Source organism: Peromyscus maniculatus, chromosome 12 (genome assembly GCF_049852395.1).
Source record: "Peromyscus maniculatus bairdii isolate BWxNUB_F1_BW_parent chromosome 12, HU_Pman_BW_mat_3.1, whole genome shotgun sequence".
In the NCBI taxonomy this organism is placed as follows: domain Eukaryota; kingdom Metazoa; phylum Chordata; class Mammalia; order Rodentia; family Cricetidae; genus Peromyscus; species Peromyscus maniculatus.
Window position 1 is genome coordinate 12,293,297 of NC_134863.1, and position 21,831 is coordinate 12,315,127.

Below are 21,831 nucleotides of genomic sequence, written 5' to 3' on the forward strand. Positions count from 1 at the left end.
TAGAGGGGAGGGGGTTAGTACGGGTCCATCCTTGATTGGTCAAGTTTTTCTCGGGCCTGGACTCGATCTTATTTTATCTTATCTGTTTGCCCTGTCAGGAGTTTTACAACTCATCTCCGGGGTCTGGTCTTGTTATCTCTGGAGAGGGGCATCTCGTGGTTAATTGGTTACCATCAGACATCCTGACTCTGTTCTTTTGTTCCTGGGGCTGGCGCCATCATTTCTGGGGACTTGAAACTGGCCTGGCCTAAATCACAGTCCCCAAAGCTGCCACTGAATACTTTAGGTACAGAATGCAAAAGTAAGGTGTTTTCTAAGTCTCCAGGGAGGCTCTTCCAAACCTCTCACTCACAGCAGGGAGGTGGGGAGAAGGAGCCTCCCCTTTCTTTATGAGGCTAGATCTTAAAGGCACAGACCATATAATTTATTTTAACCCACATCCCTTTTTAGTCTTTTGGTCGAATATCCTGACTTTTCCAAAGTCCCTGTAGCAGATACAGCCACCTGGGGAAAAGGGGTCTAAGTTCTTATCTACACTTAGGAATCCTGGTTTAAGCTTCTCTTTGTCTGTAGGGGATAGAGTGGGGGGTTTTACTGAGGTATCACAGGCAGAGCGAGCCAGATGCGCTGAACATCATCGCCGGTGGACACTTGGCTTCTCCTGGCCAAAGGACAGAACATTCTGCTTTACCACCAAGTGCCTGTTTCAGCCAGTTGGCTCGTTACTGATGGACTTGGGGGCCGCTGTTACAGCAAGTGGCAGGCCCTTTCTGGAGATGGATGTCCCGTCTCTGGGAAACTCAGGACTCAGACACGCTGTTCATTATTATCGAAGAGTCTTGCTGCTGTCGGAACCTGCTGTTCAGAGACAGATAATGCCTTTCTCTAGCAGATGTTTGAGTGGAGAGAGGAGATTATAGTAAGTGGATGTGAGGAGGAGGGCTGACTCGGATTTATACCACCATCACCCCCATGTTACCATTCAATAGCTGAGGACTGGCTTTTAAAGAGTTAATTTTTCAGAGCTGGGAAGATGGTTTAGTTGGTAAAATACTTGCCACACAGGCATGAGGAGCCGAGTTCAGATCTCCAGCACCCATGTAAAAAGGTATATAGTTCATTTCTGCCTGAAGACAAAGCAAGGCGGAAGAGGGAGAACAGAGAAGAAGAGAATTCTTACCATGGACCGTAAAACAAGCAGTGAATTCACCAACATCTGTGGTCTCATCTTTACGCTTAGAGACCTAACAATTCAGGTCAGTGTGGCCACGTAATATCCACTTACCAATACTTGAACATGAGTGTGGTCTATGGATCAGCGTCCCCAAAAGCATGCCAAGTATGGAGAATCCTGAGCCAGTCCCAGACCTAGGCAGTCCAAATGGTCCTCAGGTGATCTCTATCCGTATTAATGTTTGAGAATCACTACCATAAATCAATGTATGCTGCAAGTATTAATCTGCAGAAGAAATTTAAAACTTATCGTGCATGTGGTCCTAGGTTTTATCACCAACACCACACACACACACACACACACACACACACACACACACACACACACACACAAATAAGTTGTACATGAATTGCTGCTGTTGAATTTTGGAGGCAGGCTTTTTCTAGATATCCATGGCTATTTTATGTGGCTTCATATCATGGGCACATCCCTTCAGCAATAAACACGTAGTCTGTCAGTATAACCGAGGGGTAATCCTAGCATACACAAGGCTCTTGGTTTGATTGCCAGTGCAGCAAAAATAATGATAACTTTGTCCAGTTTGGCATGGGAGAAAACATTTTTTTAACTTAATCCCAATCTTTGACAAAAATACTTTAGTTCCACATGTACATTTTCATCAAGGATATAGTTGCACCAGTAAATACATGCAACCTTAGGTGTAAAGCTCTTTGGGGTTATGAATCTTCAGAGGGTTCTGTATGTCCTCTCACAGGTAAGGCTTCATGACAGAATCACTGATATCTCCATTTCCCCAATGTTTTCAACCATCTGGAGCTATTATTTTCAGCAGAAATCAAAATCATAGGAAGACTCAATAACAAAATGGTGTCAGACACTAAGGAAAGATGTTGTAGTTTGTTGCTGGAGGGCTTCTCTCCAGGTTCCCCAAGCCCCGCAGTCCCACAATCCACATATAAAATAATCACTCAGACGCTTATATCACTTATAAACTGTATGGCCATGGCAGGCTTCTTGCTAACTGTTCTTATATCTTAAATTAACCTATATTTATAAATCTATACCTTGCCACGTGGCTGGTGGCTTACCAGCGTCTTCACATGCTGCTTGTCCTGGTGGTGGCTGCCGTCTCTCTCCTCAGCCTTCCGCTTCCCAGAATTCTCCTCTCTCCTTGTCCCACCTACTTCCTGCCTGGCCAATCAGTGTTTTATTTATTGACCAATCAGAGCAATTGGACATACAGACCGTCCCACAGCAGTAGCTGACACTGTAGAGTAGCTGAAACAAAAGAAGAGATCAAGTGTTCATATAGAAAACAGGTTGTTAAAGATCTTACAGGCTAATGTCTGAACCTTGAAGGTTCTAGGCCATTCTGAGCTACATAGGTCCATAGGAAGACCCTGACTCAAAACCAAGCCAAACCAAAGAAATCTCACACAGGATATCTTGAATTGGTGGCACACACCTCTAATCTCAGCATTCAGAAGACTGAGGCAGGAGGATCATCCTAAGCTACACAACAGAGACTGTGTCTTAAATCAAACACAGTTTCATGGTTTGAATGTGAAATTCCCCCACCCACAGCCTCGTGTGTCTGAACACTTAGTCCCTATCTGGTGGCACTATTTTGGGGTGCTTTGGAACATTTCTAATAAGTGGATCACTGTGGGCAGCAAAGGTCACAGGTGATATCTTGTTCTGATTTGCCTCAATAGGATTTTAAGTAACTTCCCACCTGGTCTTCTTGCTTATTCCTTTTCCCTTCTCTGGTTTAAAGGTGGTAAAAAAAAAAAAAAAAATGAAAGTCCATGCTGTTTAGGAAGCACCATTGTTAGAGTGCTTGCCTTGTATGCACAGAGGCTGGTGGTGATAATGTAGCTGTAATCCTAACCCTCAGCTGTGGAAACAGAAGGATCAGGTGTTAAGGTCCATACTGACTTGGCCCAATATCTCCATTCCCTCAGTTAGGAATCACACCGCAGAGGTAGTGTTGATAACTGAGATCTGTGGTGATATTTTATTTGTGCTGAAATGTGATTTTATTTGTATGTTAATAAATAAAGTTGCCTGGAGATCAGAGGTAAAAGAAAGCCATTAAGCATAAGTCCAGTGGTGGTAGCACACATCCTTAATCCGATCACACGGCAGGCAGAGTCTCTGTGTGGTTGGTCAAGGACACAGCCAAGCATGGTGACACACACCTTTAATCCCAGTACCAACCATAGATACCTAGAGGTCTGTGTAGACAGGCAGTGACAAGGAAGTCATGTGGTTGGGTTTAGAGCCAATGAGAAGGCAGAACAGAAAGGTAATAAAAAGACAAGTCAGATCGGAAGAAACTCTCTCCTCTGGGAAGCAACAAGGTGAGAGGTAAGATAAGGTCGTCATGACTCTCTGATCTCTTTAACTATTTACCTCTGTATTTGGTTCTGTGTTTCTTATTTACTAAGACTGTTTAGAATTTCGTCTACAGAGATCCCTTGTCAAGATGTGCCTGGCCTTGGAAAAAGGGGCTCTGTCTTTATTGACTCTATTAATAGTCTGAATGGAAATGTAATGCAAGTGATCTAGATCAAAATAGAGGATTTCTATATGGCCATCACACTTGACCTAAACATTGGAAGATGGTCTAACAAAAGACTGACAGTTTTGTCACACACCCAAAAATCAAGTTTAAAAATGACTTGATATTCATTCACTTAACTGTTTTTCTTCAAACCACTCCAGTTTCCTGCTGTAGGAGCACAAAGAGAAGTGATCCCTTCCTGACTGCTAGAAGGGCAGACTGATCACATATAGTCTGACTATTGATTATGACTTGACGTGGGGGAAGTGAATTCTACCTTTTGTATCTTGCCTAGGGAGAAAATGGTGGCAGGGGAAGAAGGCAAGAGAAGGTCGGAGAGAAAAGTGGTTTGAGTCCTTCCTTTTAGGGTATCATTTCTGACCCCAGCACTGTACATCTGAATGTCCTACCCATGAAGCCCAAATGAAAGGCCAGAGAGTACAGGTTGAGGGGAGAGCATCAGTGAGAAACTGTGAACAGCTGGGGACAATGAGATGTAGAAAGTGTGGACTCAGGAAAGAGTCAGGGGGCAGATTTTAGCCCCATATGGTTTAGCCTAGTGACACAGAATGCCGTTGGATAATAGGCACACCCTTATGGAAGAGTCTCTACCTCCAGGTCATCATCAGCCTTTACTTCAGTACCTATCCCTGTGTGGAGTATTGTTGGAGTTCCAGGCGGACTCGAAAACTTAAAACATGAAACACATCCAGGAACAGATATCAGTCATTTATTCCTTCAAGAGGGAACAAAACATCCGCAACTCCGGGAAGTCAAGTCCTGCCATCTGAGTTGTTTGCAAATGGACGTACTAAGTGCTGGTCACCATTGTCACAGGAGCCCTTGTCAGTAGTGCTGCTTGAGGAGAAAAAGAGCATTTCCCAGATCTGCCCTGTCATTTCCAGGAAAGTCAGCCAGCTAGGTTTGGGTTCAAACTTCTTCATGAAGCCATCTTCCTGTGAGAAGAAAGTGCATACTGAAGACTCAGTGAGATAATCCTCTCTATTCTCTCACCACCAGTAGTCATTTCATTCTCCCCATTGTTCTCTACTCCAAAGCCAAATCCCTTTAGAATATAGCCACCCAGTAGAAACACAGCTGAGCTACATATGTTAGCTTCAAGGGATTTTGCAGCCATATATTAAGAAGTGTCTTTGTCAGTCTTCTACTGCTGTGAAGAGACACCATGACCAAGGTAGTTCTTAATTTAACTGGGGGCTAGCTTATAGTTTCAGAGGCTTAGTCCATTATCATCATGGCAGGAAGCATGGGGCACGCAGGCAGGTAAGAACTAAGATGGCATGCAGTAGCTGCTAAGAGCTACATTCTGATCTGATCCATAAGCAGAGAGAGAGAGAGAGACAGACTCTGGGGTTGGCATGACATACTTCCTCCAACAAGGCCACGCCTCCTAATCCTTTTAATCCTTTCAGAGAGTGCCACTCCCTGATGACTAAGCCTATGGAGTCATTCCTATTCAAACCACTACAAGAAGTAAGAAAGTAAAAAGAATTTGAAAACTTATCTAACTCAATGTGGATTTAGTATATGAGTATTCTTTCGTAGTGTAGACAGTATGGAGTCATTATTGAGATGTTATATTCTGAAATCCAAAGACTAGTACTTTCATCTTCATTCAAACTAGCCCTGCTTCTGTTGCTCACTCCCCATAAGCTCCAGGGAAAGGAATTCTCCAGTTTTTTGTGTTGTTTTGTTTTCCTGTCTTTTTCTTTCAGTTGCCTAGCACTGAAAATTAAATTTATATTTATGAATTGTATTATACTGAGAATTATTGTTATTATTTGTTTGTTTTTCGAGACAGGGTTTCTAACAGCTGTGGCTGCCCTAGAACTTGCTTTCTAGACCAGGCTGGCCTTAAATTCACAGAGATCCACCTGCCCCTGCCTCCCAAGTGCTGGAGTTAAAGTACCACTGCCCGGCTATACTGAGAATTATAAGAACTCATAGTAAATCCAAATTCAACTAATGTCCTTGAGTCTAAGAAAATACTGATTATTTCCACTATAATTATTTTTGAACCTGGACTTTTTTTTTTAATTAGGAAAATCCAGACTGATAGAAATGCCTGTCTAGGACATTGAATTCCTAGATTCAAGCCCCAGAACACGCACGCACGCACGCACGCATGCACGCACACGCCAAAATCCCAACAAACTGTAGCGCACTGTAACAATATTTTAACAACTTGAAATCTATAATTATATTACATTTTCATTGGAAATTACTTCTACCTGCATGCTAATTCTTACGTTATCTATTGAGGATACTGAGAATGAGGGGGGAAAGTTACCTAAGATAATACAACTCACAGTGTGTATTGGCACACACCATGTTCTCAATACTTAGAAGATGGAGATGGGGATTTCTGTAAGCAAGCCTCGACTACACAGTGAGTTCCAAGCCAGCCTGGGCTACACAGCAAGATGCTGTGCCAAAAATAAATAAATAAAAGATTATATAATTTTTTGCCTGGACCTGGGTTGGGATGCAAGCTTTACACTCCTTTTCACTCCATGTATTCCAAAACAAGTACAAAAAAAGACTATAAAATTGTTCAAAACATTTATTTCATTTATTGTTATTTATTTATTTATACTCATTTTATTTTCTAGAACTTACCAAGTAGCCAGAAATGCCCTTGAACTTTTGAATCTTCTGTTTGTATCTCCTGGCCCTGGGATTAGAGCCATACCCCATCATGCCTGGTTCAGGAAGTGCTGAGGACAGACACTAGGACCTTGTGCATGCCAAGCAAGCACCCTACCGACTGAGCTATGTCCCCAGACTGTGCTTGCATCCTCTCTGTACCACCACCCCTGATATTTTTTATATCCATCTAGTAAACATTTGCTCAACATCTTATAGGTTCCAGCATTACAATGTCTCCAAATGGGTATGCCATAATAGGACTAATCCAGAAAATGGGAATCAGGTTTAGCTTCTCGAGAGTCAGAAGACTTTGGAAATCTCTGCAGATCTTGAAATTAATAGTTGTGGAATCATCAGCAAACCAGGCAGCCATCAGTCAGGGGAAAATGTCTGCATGTGGTATGCAGAGTCAGCTGTGAGGCGGATAGGTACAGTGATAGCCTCTAAAATGATCCTTTATTAATAGAACAACTAGTCATTTCTGGGCAGCATGCTAACTTCTAATATTTTCAACTTCTAAGGCAAAGAAAGTAAAAGAAAAAGCTAAATGAAGGTATGAAATAGTCATAAATCTATAAAAAAAAGAACCTAAAATTTAAAGAACCACAAACCAGGAAAATATATTTATCAGGAAAGAGTTCATTCCAATGTAAGAAAAAATAATCAGGCCTTAATAGCTAAGAAGAGAAATTCGCTGAGACATAAATCGCTAATAATATATAGGAAAACACTTTACATTACCATCAATTAAAGAGCTTTATATTATAATACAATCATAGTTTTTTGTACCTATAAAAATACTTTTTCAAGCAGATTCTTTCAAAACTACTTCCTTTAGTGGTGCAATTTGAATCTTAAGGCTAATATATAAAATAAATATACAAATAAGGATTCATTATCACATCAGTAATGTGGTAATAAACAGGAAATGCCAACGTCTGATTACTTCTGGGAGCAGTGAAAATTTGCTAAATTGGGCTACTCTGGTTTTGAGAATGGCTAAAGCATAAATAATATACCAAGGTGGCATGTTGTGTTTATATTTTCTAAAACTCATGTTGAGTCTTAATTGTATTTTGATATTATTAAGAGTTGGAATCTTTAAGAAGAGGATAAAGGGAAATGAGCAATGTCTTTTTTTCTATTGGGACATGACCTCACGTGCCTCACAGCTGACTCTGTATACCACATGCAGACACTTTCCCCTGACTGGTGGCTGCCTGTTTTGCTGATGATTCCACATGGGAGCATCCCCTCCATGACTACTAGATCGAGACTATTACCTAAGGGGTGGATTTGTTATTAAAAGATGTACTCAGTCCTCTAGTCATCTTCCCTCCCTCCTCACTTCCCTCCCTCCATCCCTGTCTTCCTACCTCACTTCCTGCAGCAAAAAGGCTCTTACCAGATGCAGTCCTTCAATACTGGTGCCCTTCAGTGCTGGTGCCCTTAGATGCTGGCCCTCTCAGAGTCCCTTAGCAACTTCTTTTCTATTATCATTTTCTGTGCAATATTCCATTATAGCATTACAAAGCAGGCTGACACATACTGTGCCAATAACCCAAAGAGAATTAAAAGCTCTGATTTTTTTTAAAGATATAAGTGGATACCACGGTCACTCCTCTAGAGATTCATGGGAGAGCTGTTTTGGTAGTTGGGCTATAGCTCGATGGTGGAGCATGTGCTTAGCATTTACAGGTCTTGGCTATTTATACCTTTGGAAATGCCTTTACTGAGATGAATGGTCAATCAGTCATCTTTACATATCTGTGTATCCACTCTGCTGATTTGCTTCATCACCAAATTAACCCACGCCATTAGAGTAAGAGGAAAGAAGGCGGGAGGGGAGGCAGGGGAGGAGAAGAGGAGAGGACCTTTTAGCTTAACTCTTCCTATTCTAGTTACTTGGAAGCGACCAATTCAGTGTATCCCCACTTCTAAAGGGAGTTTCTTTTTGTATTTAGAGTAGTTTTTAAAACTATAAATTTCTTGGAATTTCCCATGTAATCCCCATACTTGAATAATTCTATTTACATACTCACAAAGTACTTTTATCAGAAAGCTTTCTGGTTCTTTGCATATAGGTATTGTTGTCTTCATTTTTATTGTTTATGCTATATTATTACATGACATAATATAATTATTATTACATTATGCTATATTGTGTTGTTATACATATTACATGGGAAACATGAATCTTGGAGTGCCTCCTAGGTAACTTAACCTAAGTCATGCCTCTAATAAGCAGGGAAATTTGGAGTTCAGGCCTCAGATGTCAGTGTTGGTTCCTGAGATCTGTAGCTGTGTGTCAGGTACCTTGTGTGCAGTAGGCCCTATACTAAGCATTAAGGATACAGAGATGCGCAATGTTCCTCTATCCTTTGCTTCTATGTAGCTGAGACTACAGACACTAGCTACTAAAATGTGCTCTAGTGGCTTTAGGAACTATCTTTTCCTCCCAAATGCTCACGATAGCTGAAAAAATCACATTAAATCTTCTGCCAGGCATTATGAGTCCAGCTTTGCACTTCAGACTGGTAGAGGGAACTGGAGAAAATAATAGTAAATGTAGAAGATGAAGAAAAGCAGAGATGACAGGCTGGAAACTAAAGGAGATATGGAGGAGAAGGAAAAAACAGAGGAAGGATGAGAGGGAGGAGAGGGAAGGATGAAAGAATGAGGAGGAGAGGGATGGGGAAGGATTCAAACTGGTTTTTAAAAAAGAAGAAGGAATGAGATTATGCATCCCATTATTAATGCTCAGTCTCATGTTTTTTACTTTAGTGTACCTGAGGTTTATGGTGACTAATATCTAACTGAAGTGGACCATATAACTTTTGGAGTCTAGATATCCTTGGATTTGCTAAATAGAAGCTATGCGATATTAATGTTATTAACATGAGTATTTATCAGTAGTAACAATAGTCTTGAAATTGTACTGAGTGCAGATTTATAGGAATTGCTCTGGAAGCATTGTATGTGAGTAACTCATGTGATCCTTATACCAGTCCCAGCAGATAGATTGCAGTATGGCCTATTTTTACAGACAAGGAAATGAAGTACAGAGAAGGTATATAAGTTGTCCCATTCACGTAGATGATAAGCACTGAGCCCTGAAATAAAGCCAGCCCTGTTTGAATTGGAGCTGGTGTTCCTAATATCTGTGCTGTACTTCTCTATCATATCTTGATCCAAAACTTCCCATAAAGTTTCAGGCATATTTCAAGTGTAACAAGGCCATAGCTTGCATGTTTATGATCATTTTAGAGTTTTCTCTTTCAGAAAAGTAAAAAGGAAAAAATTGTAAAATTCCTATTTCCCCTTTCTACTGGGTCCTCTGACTGCTGGCAAAGACATGGGCATTTTCTATAAAATGAATCATTCTACAAAAGTAAACTCATTCATTGAAGCAGATTTGTCAATGGCACTGTGGGAAAAAAATAAGCAAATAAAAAAGAAGTTGTGATGCCTGTGTGTATTGGCTCACTATAGCACTATTTGCCATCAGCAGAATAAGTGATTTCTGTTGGCTGGAAAATGGTATTGAGATGGCTTTACAATGATCTTAAAGAGCACTTCTGATATATCTACAGCATAAGCTCCCAGGTGTAAAAGAAGAGATCTGAGAACCCACATAGAAACTTTATGAAGGGTGAAGGTGTGGGGGGGAGGGGAAGGTGTGTGTGTTGCATGAGATGTACTATTATATCTCCATTAGGATAAGTTTTTCCTACTGTGTACATGCTAATATCTCTATGATTCCCAGGCAAATGCATTTCTAGAAATTCTAAGAGACCATTCCATACCCTTCATTCATTTTTAATTCTACAATTTCACCCAATATATTATATTAACATGTATTTAAGCAGCACATATTCTGTGTCTTCCACATATTGTGCTAGACGATGGCAACATAGAGTAAACCTATAGAGCTTGTAAGACTGTTCTCTACAGGCTCATTTGTGGCTTCTGTGCTAGAAGACACCTGCCTTCACTTATTCTGTAACTATGTTTTTCAACCCAGGGTACTTAAAATAGTATTTTAAAGAACACTTTAGGGACTGGGGAAGTAGATCAATTGTGGAGCTCCTGTGTTGCATGAACAAGGCCCCTAATTCAGTCCACAGCCCCATAAATAAACAAAAGTAAAAGAGTTCTTAATATGTTCTGCTGAATGCACATGCTGTCCAAGAGCTGTTTATTTGCACACAGTGCAGCAGAGATTTTTCTGAGTCCTTCCTACAGCCAACCAGGAGAAACATAACCAAACATCTGGCATGTTTCACCTAGAGCCAGATCCAGGCATGTTAGAAGGAAGAGCTACAGGTAGTTGAAAGCAATCAAAAAGGAGGACTGCTTTACAGTGTGACCTAGCAAACAGACTCACCAAAGCAGAAGTGGAACAAAGTCTGTGTTCAATCAAGTCAATTGCATCAAATTCCAAACACTTGTAATTGCTGAAGACATCTACAGCTTTAGAAGATAATCAACAAACTAAAAGAAATCTGCCACGTATAAAAATAATTTGCATTCAGGTTGTTCAAGGAATTCCTTTGTTAATAAACAATTGGAAACCAGGCAAAAGAAACAAGCGGGCAAATCTTTCAGTAAGAATTAGTCAATGAACATGAACTTGAGCTCAGCATTAAGAGAACTTTAACTATACTAGTAACCTAGGGCAAAATTAATTAACATAAGATACTAAGTATATGTATTAACAAAGTGGAGAAATTGTAATAGATTACTAGGACCTCCTTGTACCAAGGAAATGATGGCTACTCTAACATGCTGCTGACAGGATTATAATTTGGTAGAACCACTATGGAGCAGAAAAATCTAGTAATTTCAAAATGGATATAAACCACGAGCAAATAACTCTATGACCAAATATCCACTCTAAAAACACCTATACACAGGAGAGGATTCATATTGGTATATTCAAAGAAACATTGCTTATGACAGAAAACTCTGGAAATAGCCCAAATAAACAGCTCTTTGGCAGCATGTGCATTCAGCAGAACATATTAAGAACTCTTTTAATTTTGTTTATTTGTGGTGCTAGGGATTGAATTAGGGGCCTTGTTCATGCAACACAGGAGCTCCATAATTGATCTACTCCCCAGTCCCTAAAGTATTCTTTAAAATACTATTTTAAGTACTGGGTTGAAAAAACAGTCACAGGATAAGTCTATGTATTATTTAGGGTGGACAGATCAAACAGACCTTCATATGACCAGATCTGGCCTTCTACTGACTTGCTGTGTAGTTGAATATGACTCTGAACTTTTGGTCCTCTTATCTTTTGTTTCTGAGTTCTGGAATTACATATGTGCACTGCCATGTCTAGCCCAGATACTAATTTGTAAAACATTTTTCAGAAAGACTACCGTGAGGCTGAGGGTACAGTGCTGTGATAGAACATGGGTTCAGATTGTGTTAGGCTCTAGGTTTGATCCCTGGTGACAAAGGGCTGAAGGGGCGTCTTTCTAGCCAAGCATGGTAGTGTACATCCAGAGCCCCAGATCTGTGGAAGGCTGAGGGTAGTAGCATCACTATACTCTGGAAGTTGGAGGCCAGCCTGGGCAAAATGGTGAAATCTCTCCTCCAAATGAGAATGGGAGATGCTACAAGTATTTTCTTTGGGTGTGTTCAATAAACATGCTTTGTATATACAATAGTAACAGTGGACATTGCTTGAGGGAGATAAAGGCTGGGGATGGGAGAGAGACTACATGGGGACAGAAATGTTTTTCAGCTCTGTGTTAAGCATATTAAGACACAAAGTGAAGCTTCTAAATCTAGCTGGGCAAGGCTTCTGGATAACCTCAGCTCCAAAATTCTTGGCATAGTCCTGGATTTTTGAGATACTGTTTTTTTTTTTTTTTAAAAAAGCAAATTTTTATATTTGAATATCCTTTAAAAAGGTTCCTTCCAGTGAGGCAGTACATCATTTATTTGTATCATGAAACTTCAATAGCCCACAATTTATATATTAGAAAATGGGAAAGGTCAATGTGTAAGTAAGGAATGCACAAAACTGGGCAGGTTACTGTTACAGCCCCGCAAAGTACAAATGAGAAGATCTAATCCCAGCTCTTTCTGTCCCAATTCTCCATAGTCATGAGAATCCTAGCAAAAGGCGACACTTGAAGGTCTACACTGCTGATCCGGAAGATGCAGTCAAAAGCTGCTGCTTCCAGTCCCAGACCTCAAGACTAGTTCCCAAGCGAGAAGAAAAGCTGGGCAGACCAATGTTTGCCGACCGTAGAGTTGTAGGATCTATTGGAAATGACCCCGGAGAGTTCTGCTTTCTTTACTTTTAATTAAAAGTATCTAAAATAAGATCTAGAAACAGACTGAAATCTTTTAGTTGTTATTTTCTTGTTTGTTTTAATTAGTAAGGAAACTCTCCATTCCAACTTTGCAGTAGAGAAATGTAAAAGGAATGTCATCACACATACCCAGCCTCCATTCTGCCATATCCATTCTCCTGTGTTATTCATTATGAATTCAGCCACAAAACTGGAAACTTGCTTGTAAGCATTCACATCCAAGCCAATCTGCTCTTGGGGTTTTTTTTTTTTGAGGAGAACATCCCCAAAGGCAAATAGAGTCACAGTCCTTCCCCAGTTAATGATGCCGTCTTCAAATTATTTTTCCATCACTTGATTAAATATAGTTCTGGTGGAATCTATGGATCCCACACAAAATCATCCAAGTATAATTTCAGGTTCTTTTCAACTTTTTTTTTGAACTGAGAAAGCAACTCTTTGTAGCACTCTGGATGTTTTGCTTGGAGCCAATTCTAAAGCGGGTACCTGCAGGACGTACTGAAGATAGTCCTCAGCCAGAGTGGATAAACATGAACTCACAGTCAGTCATCTTGCCTGGCAGAGCTGACTGGAGCTGTCCACCCGGAGGCCAAGGAGGCAACTAAGGCAAAGACAGGATCTGGTGCCGGAGGGCTAATCTTATTTGGAGGCTCCTGGAATTCTCTTTACATAGGTCCCTGTGTAGGCTACATGTGAAAGCAAAAGCTCAGACTGTGAAGGAGGAAAATGTTTCAGAGCAACACCACTTCCTCTTCCTTTTATGATTCAGTAAAGCATCAAAAATGAGAGGAGGTGGAGAAGTCAGATCCCCGTAAGTTCCTGGGAACTGGAGGCCCTTCTGAGTTGCTCTGGCAATATTACCCTTGAGATGTAGATATACTAGGTTGAAAGGAAGAAAAAAAAAAGCTAGCTTCTTTCTTCTCATATTTATAATTTCTGATAGGAAACAATCTGGCTTTAAGCCCAACTTAGCACATATTCTTTTTTAAGTATGCATCTCCTTTTGTTCCATGCCTGTGCCTGAGTTTATGTATATGCAGCATGTGCATGCAGTACCCATGGAAGCCAGAAGAGGGTGTTGGACCCCTTAGCACTGGAGTTACAGGCAGGCTGGTATGGGTGCTGGGATCTGAACGTGGGATCCCCTGAAATAGCAGCAAGTGCTCTTAACTTCTGAACCACCTTTCTAGTCCTTAATACATATTCTTAAATCATGTACATTTCCCTGTATCTGGGTCAGAAATCATGGGAGAAATTAGAAGGAGCAATGATCCTAGAGTCACAATGCCTGGTCTCAGTTGTAGACAAGTCCTTCTTCCTGTGTCCTGAACTGTGGAAAAAGAAGCCATCTAGACTGACTTTAGGGGGCTGAGGTGAAACCAAAGGAGATGACCTAGATAATGGGTGCCTGTCACCGTGTCTGGTAAGATTAGGTGCTTTGTGGTGCTGCTCTTCATTCTTTTAAGAATTAGTGATGATTTGGCTTCTCAGTCATCTCCTGACCCAGTGAGTACAGAACTTCAGAAGCTCACCATTTGAAAGCTTGTATTTTGTTGAGCTTTGGTGGTAATTTGGAGAGAAGCTTGGTAGAGACGGTGAAATCAGTGGCTAAAGTGATGTTGCCGACTTTGGGTTGGAGCTTAAGTCTCCTCACTTGAGTATGTAGCAGGGAAGGCAGCTGCTGAATGCATGAAGATGAGGGGCCATGCTTGTCTGACGGCTTCACACTGAAGAGCCAGTGTGAGGAAATAGAGACAATTCATGTCTGTGGAAAAGTCAAATGTGTTTTTACCCTCCTTCTATACATGCTGTCTGTGGTTTTGATTCTTTGCATCAGATTCCTATGAACAACTGCAAACATGGAAGACAAATTCATTTGCAACTTGTATTTATGATCCATTACCATAGAGTTGAGGAGGAGGGGAGAGGGGCTGCTTAGGGTGCTTGGAAATAGAGAGACATGTGGTAGCCATGGAAATACATGAGAGTTATTGATTCAAAGCCCCAGCTCATCTGTTTTAAATGTACCTCCAACTTTGCACTAGAGGCCACAGGTCCCACAGTCTCAGCCAGTGACAGCAACTGTGAAGCCACCCTCCTGTACAAATGGTTGCACAACTTTCCACAACAGGTCGATTATATTAATCTCCTTCTTGAGAGCTCTCCAAGCCCGAGCCTACTGCTTTCCATGCTTCTTTTCCTTCCTCCCAAGGATCAGTCCTGAATTACTCTCTTGCAGCTTGCCAGTTTCTTCTGGCTCCCTGGGCTATCTCCTCACATCTACTTAACATAGAATCTTCTTTTTGGAGTATCCATACAGAACAGAAGAATTCATGGTTAAAGGGCCGCCATACTTCTATTAAATTTTGCCATGCAAAATTCCTCTGTGACTATTTCTGTTAGCCCACAGAATCACAAGGCCATGGGCAAACTGCTTTCTGGCTTCTAATCAGATTTGGGCATCCTAAGGACCACTGAAACAATAGGAGGATTGCACACACACACACACACACACACACACACACACACACACACACACACATACACACACTCCTATGATGCTCAGAATTTCTGACAAAGCAATGGAAGAATGCAGCTTACGAATTTCAGTAAAGTCTTCTGTGGTCAAGGGTATCTTTTGCATCTCTTATTACTTACTCCTCTACCTATTTCCCAAGTCTGGACCCAAGAAAAGCAAATAGTTGATCTTTGTTGAATAAGTGAAAAGCTTACTTCAAAATAAGGGTCCAACTATATTTAGATTTTATATTTCTGAAATATTAATCCAAAAATGAGATGTTTTAAAATTTTTTAAAAGAATTTTGTTGCTTTATTTAACTTATTTTGGAGGGTTTCCAATTAATTACATTTTAAGGCTAGATGAAAGAGAAAAAGAAAAAATTTCACCATCACCACTAAACAAAAAAAAAGAAGAAAATAAAAACGGAATTTTGTATATCAAATAAAGTGTAAAAGGTCTAGAGGCAGAGTAGTACGCAGAGGGAAGTGAGGGTAGGAGGCATGCAGCTGACCGAGAAGAACATACAAGGGCATGGAAAGTATCATTCACTACCACTACATGTATGTGTAGAATTTTGTGTAGAATAGAGCCTACCCCAATACACTCTGAGCAGGTCAACCATACTAGGTGGAAACTGAAAACCATACATTCATTACATTACTCCATAAATGTAGACTAAGGAACAATGTATCAGGACTGTTGTGTAGACTTTCCAGCCTACAAAGAGTTTTCAGTCCAGGAAAAACTATAGCATGCCATACACAGTACAAGGATCTATTGAATGGAATGATTAGAACTCTAGTAGGTTCAAATATAGAGATATTTCCCGAATTACAAACTAAGGCAGTTGTAGTCTGAGCTGTGCAATAGGTCTGAAGCTCTGAAATTTATCTATTGTGAATTAAGTGAGGCAGACTGATTGGAAAGAGAAATGATGGAAAGAGATTTGCCAATATTTCCATATTTAAAAAGTCCTTAGGCTCAGGGTCTGGTATTTATAATAGCTGTAGGGCAGCTGGTTAGCAGCTTGCCCAGGTTCGATCCCCAGCAACACAAACATGAAAGAAAAACATGGCCTGACTAGGCTTTTCTTTGTGCTTAATAATGATTTAAGAACTTCATCCTTTTGTACATTTTTTTTGCTGTCAGTGTTTTGATTATTAGTGTGTATATCCTTGTGTATTTTCGTTGAACTTGTAAAAGTACTCCCATGTCCAACTATCTATGTTTGTAATAAGCCAGCCTCTCAATACTCAAGGCTTAAAATAGTATTCATGTGGTTGTGTGTGTGTGTGTGTGTGTGTGTGTGTGTGTGTGTGTGTGTGTGTGTCACGACCCTGACATTTGTCAGGACCCAATAGGGTTAACTGGTATTTATTCCTTAATGTCTAGGATTTGACTGAGATGACTTAAAACAGTTGGGACTCTTTTCCATTCTGACGAAGCAACAGTTGTGATAGGAAAGAAGAGGACAGAACCCCAGACCATCCCAGCTGATGCAGGGTGCCAGGGTGATGCAAGCCGCAAGACAAGGTAAGTAAGTTTCAAAAGAAAGTACTGAGGTCAACTTCTTCCCCCAGAGGAGGAACCTGAGAATTTGCTGGGCTTTTTGTGGCTTCCTTGGAAGTGACATGGGGGAGTTCTGACTCTGCTTGGCTCTTTCACGTCTCTGAATTTAGCATAAGTACTTCCCTATTCTGAAGCCCAGACCAAGGCAAATTCTCTGTCAAGAAAGATGGTCTTCACGTATACAAAATAAGGAGACGATCTCTTCAAGGTATGGTTGAGGAAAAGTTGGGTTTTTTATTTTTTGTTTTTTTTTTTTTTTTTTTTTTTTTGTTTTTTTGACAGGGTTTCCTGGATCTCACTCTGTAGACCAGGCTGGCCTTGAACTCACAGAGATCCGCCTGGCTCTGCCTCCTGAGTGCTGGGATTAAAGGCATGTGCCTCTACCGCCTGGCAAGGAAAAGTTTTTTATTGTATATATGTACAGCCAGAGGTATCTGGAAGAGTCCAGAGAAGGGAGAGAAAATAGTAGACTAAACATGACCAGTATACTGCACTGGGGGTGGGGGGTGGGGGGAGTGCCATGAGAGAGGTCCAAGAACCAAGAGAGAAGAGAACCAAGACAGGGGTCGGAGAGATGGCTCAGTGGTTAAGAGCACTGACTATTCTTCCAGAAGTCCTGAGTTCAATTCCCAGCAAACACATAGCTGCTCACAACCATCCGTAATGAGATCTGGTGTCCTCTTCTGGCACGCAGGCGTACATGCAGGTAGAACACTGTATACATAATAATAAATAAATCTGAAAAAAAGGGAGAGAGAATCAAGACAACAAAAAGAAGGCTCATGTCCAAATCGGCAGGGTCCTATAGGGATGAGAAGCTGGGGAAAGGGAAGGCCATGAGCTGGAGAAGTTTAGGGTAAGGGGTTGGGGTGAGAAGAGCTGAGAGGAGTCATGGACTCTATAACAGGTATTCACAATGCTGAGAGAGCCTAGAGGCCAGCATGTTCTTTGGTGTGTTAATAGGTACCACAGTCAGCCATTTGTCCCCAGTTTCTTTTGGACCTGACACACTAATAACACAGTTGAAGCACAAAAGAATGAGAGAAATAAGCACAAGAATCCACCTGTGTGTCTTTCATGACCTCCTTCAGTCCTGTGGGGTCAGGCCTTCATGGTCAGAAAGTTCCATTGGAGACAAACCCATCCCCCCAGTTCCCTGGGTTATTTTTGTTGGTTGTTTGGTTTGGTCTTAAAAACAAACAAACAAAAAAACAAACAAACAAACAACAACAACAAAAAAAAAAAACTGGAGGCTCTGAGTGACAAGGTTCAGGGTAGAAGTGCATTTTCCCTATGGAGACTGAGGTCCAGGCTATCCTATGAGCACAAATGTAAGCAGGAGTTCCCCTAATTTTCTTCCCATGTTCCTGAGGAAGGCTCAGGAGGGTTCTGCAGAGACCCAACTAGTTGTGAACTCAGTGAGTGGATCGATACCTGAGAAAGCAGAGAAACATCATGCAACCTGGGGTGGAACGTTATCTAAGGGTACAGAGGCACAAGGAAATGAAAGGGGAAAGGATGGGGGAAGTGAAGCCGGGAATGGGAAGCCAGGGGAGAGGTTATCTTTAAGGATACAGCCAGGAAACCCCTGTTGTTTTACTGTCTGTCGGCTTGGCAGCTGCACCTGAATCTAGGGCTATTTTTAGCTGCTGTCTGCAGCTCTGCAGCCAGTGCCCCTCTACTCAGGCTTTGGCCGGTGGGACTTCCTGTCCTTCTGACATCGGTTCTGCCACAGGTTTTAACTAAGTCTCTATCATTCTATTTACCAATAAAGACTTGGGAGTCAGATGATGGGGTGAAAACCTGCTAGCTCAGAGAAGCCTAAAAGCAACCAACTGACTGACCTTCCTCTTTGGCTAGTGACCCAGCAAGAGTATCTCTCCAGCTGTTCCAAACCCAAAAGACTGCCAATACTCCAAATCTCCCTACTACTTCCTGTCTGTCTGTCTGGCTCCCTCATACTCTCTATGGCTAACTCCTGTCAACTAGTTGCAGGCTCTGGAGGTTTTAACTTTAACATAGTAAAATTACATATAACAAACAAGAATTACAGTTATGGACTGGAGAGATGGCTCAGTGGTTAAGAGTGCTGGCTACTCTTCCAGAGGAACCAGGTTCAATTCCCAGCACCCACATGGCAACTCATAACTGCCTGTAACTCCAGTTCCAGGGGATCTGACACCTTCACACACACATACATGCAGGCAAAACATGAATGCATGTGAAATAAAAATAAATAAATTTAAAAGAGAATTACAGTTAAACTATCTAGTCTATTTGTATTTTGTGAATTTAAAGAAAATATCTATCTTATATTTGTGAGTCTAAAGTTTCATATCTACCTTATCTCTTATCATAACCAAGGAAAACCATAATTATAACTATCTAGTCTTCAACTATATCAAAGACTTCAGAAGGATATAATATTACCTAAGTAAACAGGAAGTACATTGTAAGCAACTTCCAAAATTCTAGAATGTCAAAGACAGCTGCCTGGACAGTCACTCAAAGTTCTTCTGCAATGTTGGGGCATCCATCTTCAGCCTATAGGTCTAGAGTCTCTCAGTCGCTTTTCTCTGTGTGCTCTAGAATGTCTGGCAGTTTCCTCTGTGAAGCAGGAACTTGAAGGACCATCTCACGTTGCAAAATTCAGTGATCACCTGCCTATGGGTCCTGTATGTTCAGTCGATACAACATTTTGTCAAGCAGTCCAGGCAAGAACAGTTTCTGCCCAAATGGCTATTTTTGCCAAGAAAAAGATAAATTCCATATGGAGTGTCTTTGATGCCCATCTTTCTTTGAAGTAAATCAGTGCTGCCAGGAGCAGACATGTCTCATTGTCCAGGAAAGTCTAAGTTTTTTAAAACATTTAAAATGCCATTAAACACTAAAATCCCATATTCTGTGGGTCTTTGAAGTGTTTGAAGATTAACTAACTAATTGAAATATATCTATATATATCTAGAAAACTTAACTAACATGACTATAAGTTTGATTATCATGGATGACTAATTATTAATTTGTATTTCTCAACTATACACTACAGTTTCAAATGAGTTGCACAAACAAAATACTTTAAATATAAGTAGAAATATATATACAGTATAACAAAATTAACTTTAAATTTGTATCAATAAACTAAAATTCATAGCAATGTAAAACATTTTAAACAAGTTGCTCTTTAAAAGTAGGTTCAACAATTCACCCTTTTATCCTATCATATCTATATCCTATATTTCCACATCATATCCCCCTTTCTTCTTTTAGAAAGATAATGACTATGACCAATAACAATTTGTGACCAACAACCTAAACAAAGACAAACATCCATAATCCATTATTTGGGAATGTGGGCATAGTGTTCTAGGCTACTTCCTGTTGATAGGGGGCACTGATAGGTAGTCATATGGGATCCTGAGAAAATTCAAGATAATGGTCAAGTCCTGACTGGAGTAGTCTGTGAGACTGCTTTGTCTGAGCCAGTTGCCTTGAGACAGTTCTGGATGTTGGATCATCTGGACCATGATGACATCAGAGACCTTTCAGGGGGTCTTGACTGGTCAAACCATATTAGCCTGGAAGCAGCCCACAGGTTTTTATTTTCTGTGGAAACAAAAGCAGAATCTCTTTCCCAAAGCAACATATCCTTAGACATACATTTTGAAATTGAGATACCTCTAATATATACATATTGATTTAACTCAGCAATTTTTACAATCAAATGTCTCTTTCCAAAGACAACATAATCCAGACTCTCTGTGCAATATCCATCTTTATATGGCTTATTTTTTATACTTCCTTTACTGTCTCTTTAAAGATTTTCTCTTTTAAAACTATCTATTCCTTTATATAACTGCATATATTCCTTTTTCTCTCTCTTCCAAGCCTACATGCATTTTTACACAGATTGTAAACTATTTCATCTGAATCTGTTTTATTGTGTATCTATTGCTTTAAACTGCAGTATGACTAGGAATGAAATGGCAGCTGTGGCTGCTGGCTCCACCCACCTCAGCTTCCCAACATGACAGAACTATGTTTACAGCCAGCTCTAGGAACCAGGCTCACCACCAACTCTGGTAAGCAGTGGGTCTATGCTTCCATCGAGCAGCGTGTAGCCCAGAACCGCCCCCCCACCCTTCTTGCCTGTACTAGCAAAGGCTAAATCCACCACTTAGCATAATGAGTGGCTTGGAGAGGCCTCTGTGTACCACGGGAATACATCATGCTGCAGGTCAAGCCCACACACTGCTGCAAAACCGCCATAATGTAGCTCGCGGCTTGCCTGAGAGACACAACTAAGAAGCTGTGTTTAGCTCTGTTTTAGAATCTTTTTTTTTTTCTTAAAGCTTTCTCAGGTTTTAGGTGGAAACACTTGCTCCACAGAGGGCACCATTTGTAGCTGAAGTTTTCCTGTGTCCCACCCAGTCTACAGCCGCTCAGACCCAAGTAAACACACAGAGGCTTATGTTAATTAAAACTGCTCAGCCATTAGCTCAGGCCAACTACTGACTAGCTCTTATACTTAGATTAACTCATTTCTATTCATCTATGCATTGCCACGTAGCCTGTGGCTTACCTGTTCTCTGATACCTTGTTCTTTGGGTGACTGGATTGAGTCTGCTGACTCCTCCCTTCCTTCTCCCTGTATCTCCATTTGCTTTCCCGCCCAGGATTATTCTGCCTGCTTATAGGCCAAGTCAACTTTTACCATCAACCAGTGAGAGCAGCACACATTCAGTGTACAGAAGGGAACTTGGTGTCATGAGAAACGAATTTATACAAGTCCTGCACATGAGAGAAAGTGTGGTATTAGGCTTGAGTTCAACTTAGTTCACTTAACAAAGATTTCAGTTGCACCTCTTTTCCTAACAAATGTCGTGATTTTATTTTTATTTACAGGATCATAAAATTCTACTGTGAATATGTATCATGCTTCCTTTATCCATTTCTTGTTGATGAGCATCTAGGCTGGTTC

The 21,831-nt window shown here is 40.8% G+C and overlaps 1 pseudogene; it reads right to left on the reverse strand.

Moving 5' to 3' along the window:
• Nucleotides 1–4,477: 4,477 nt before the first annotated feature.
• On the reverse strand, nt 4,478–13,443 carry LOC143268228 (bcl-2-related protein A1-like; annotated as a pseudogene).
• Nucleotides 13,444–21,831: the final 8,388 nt, after the last annotated feature.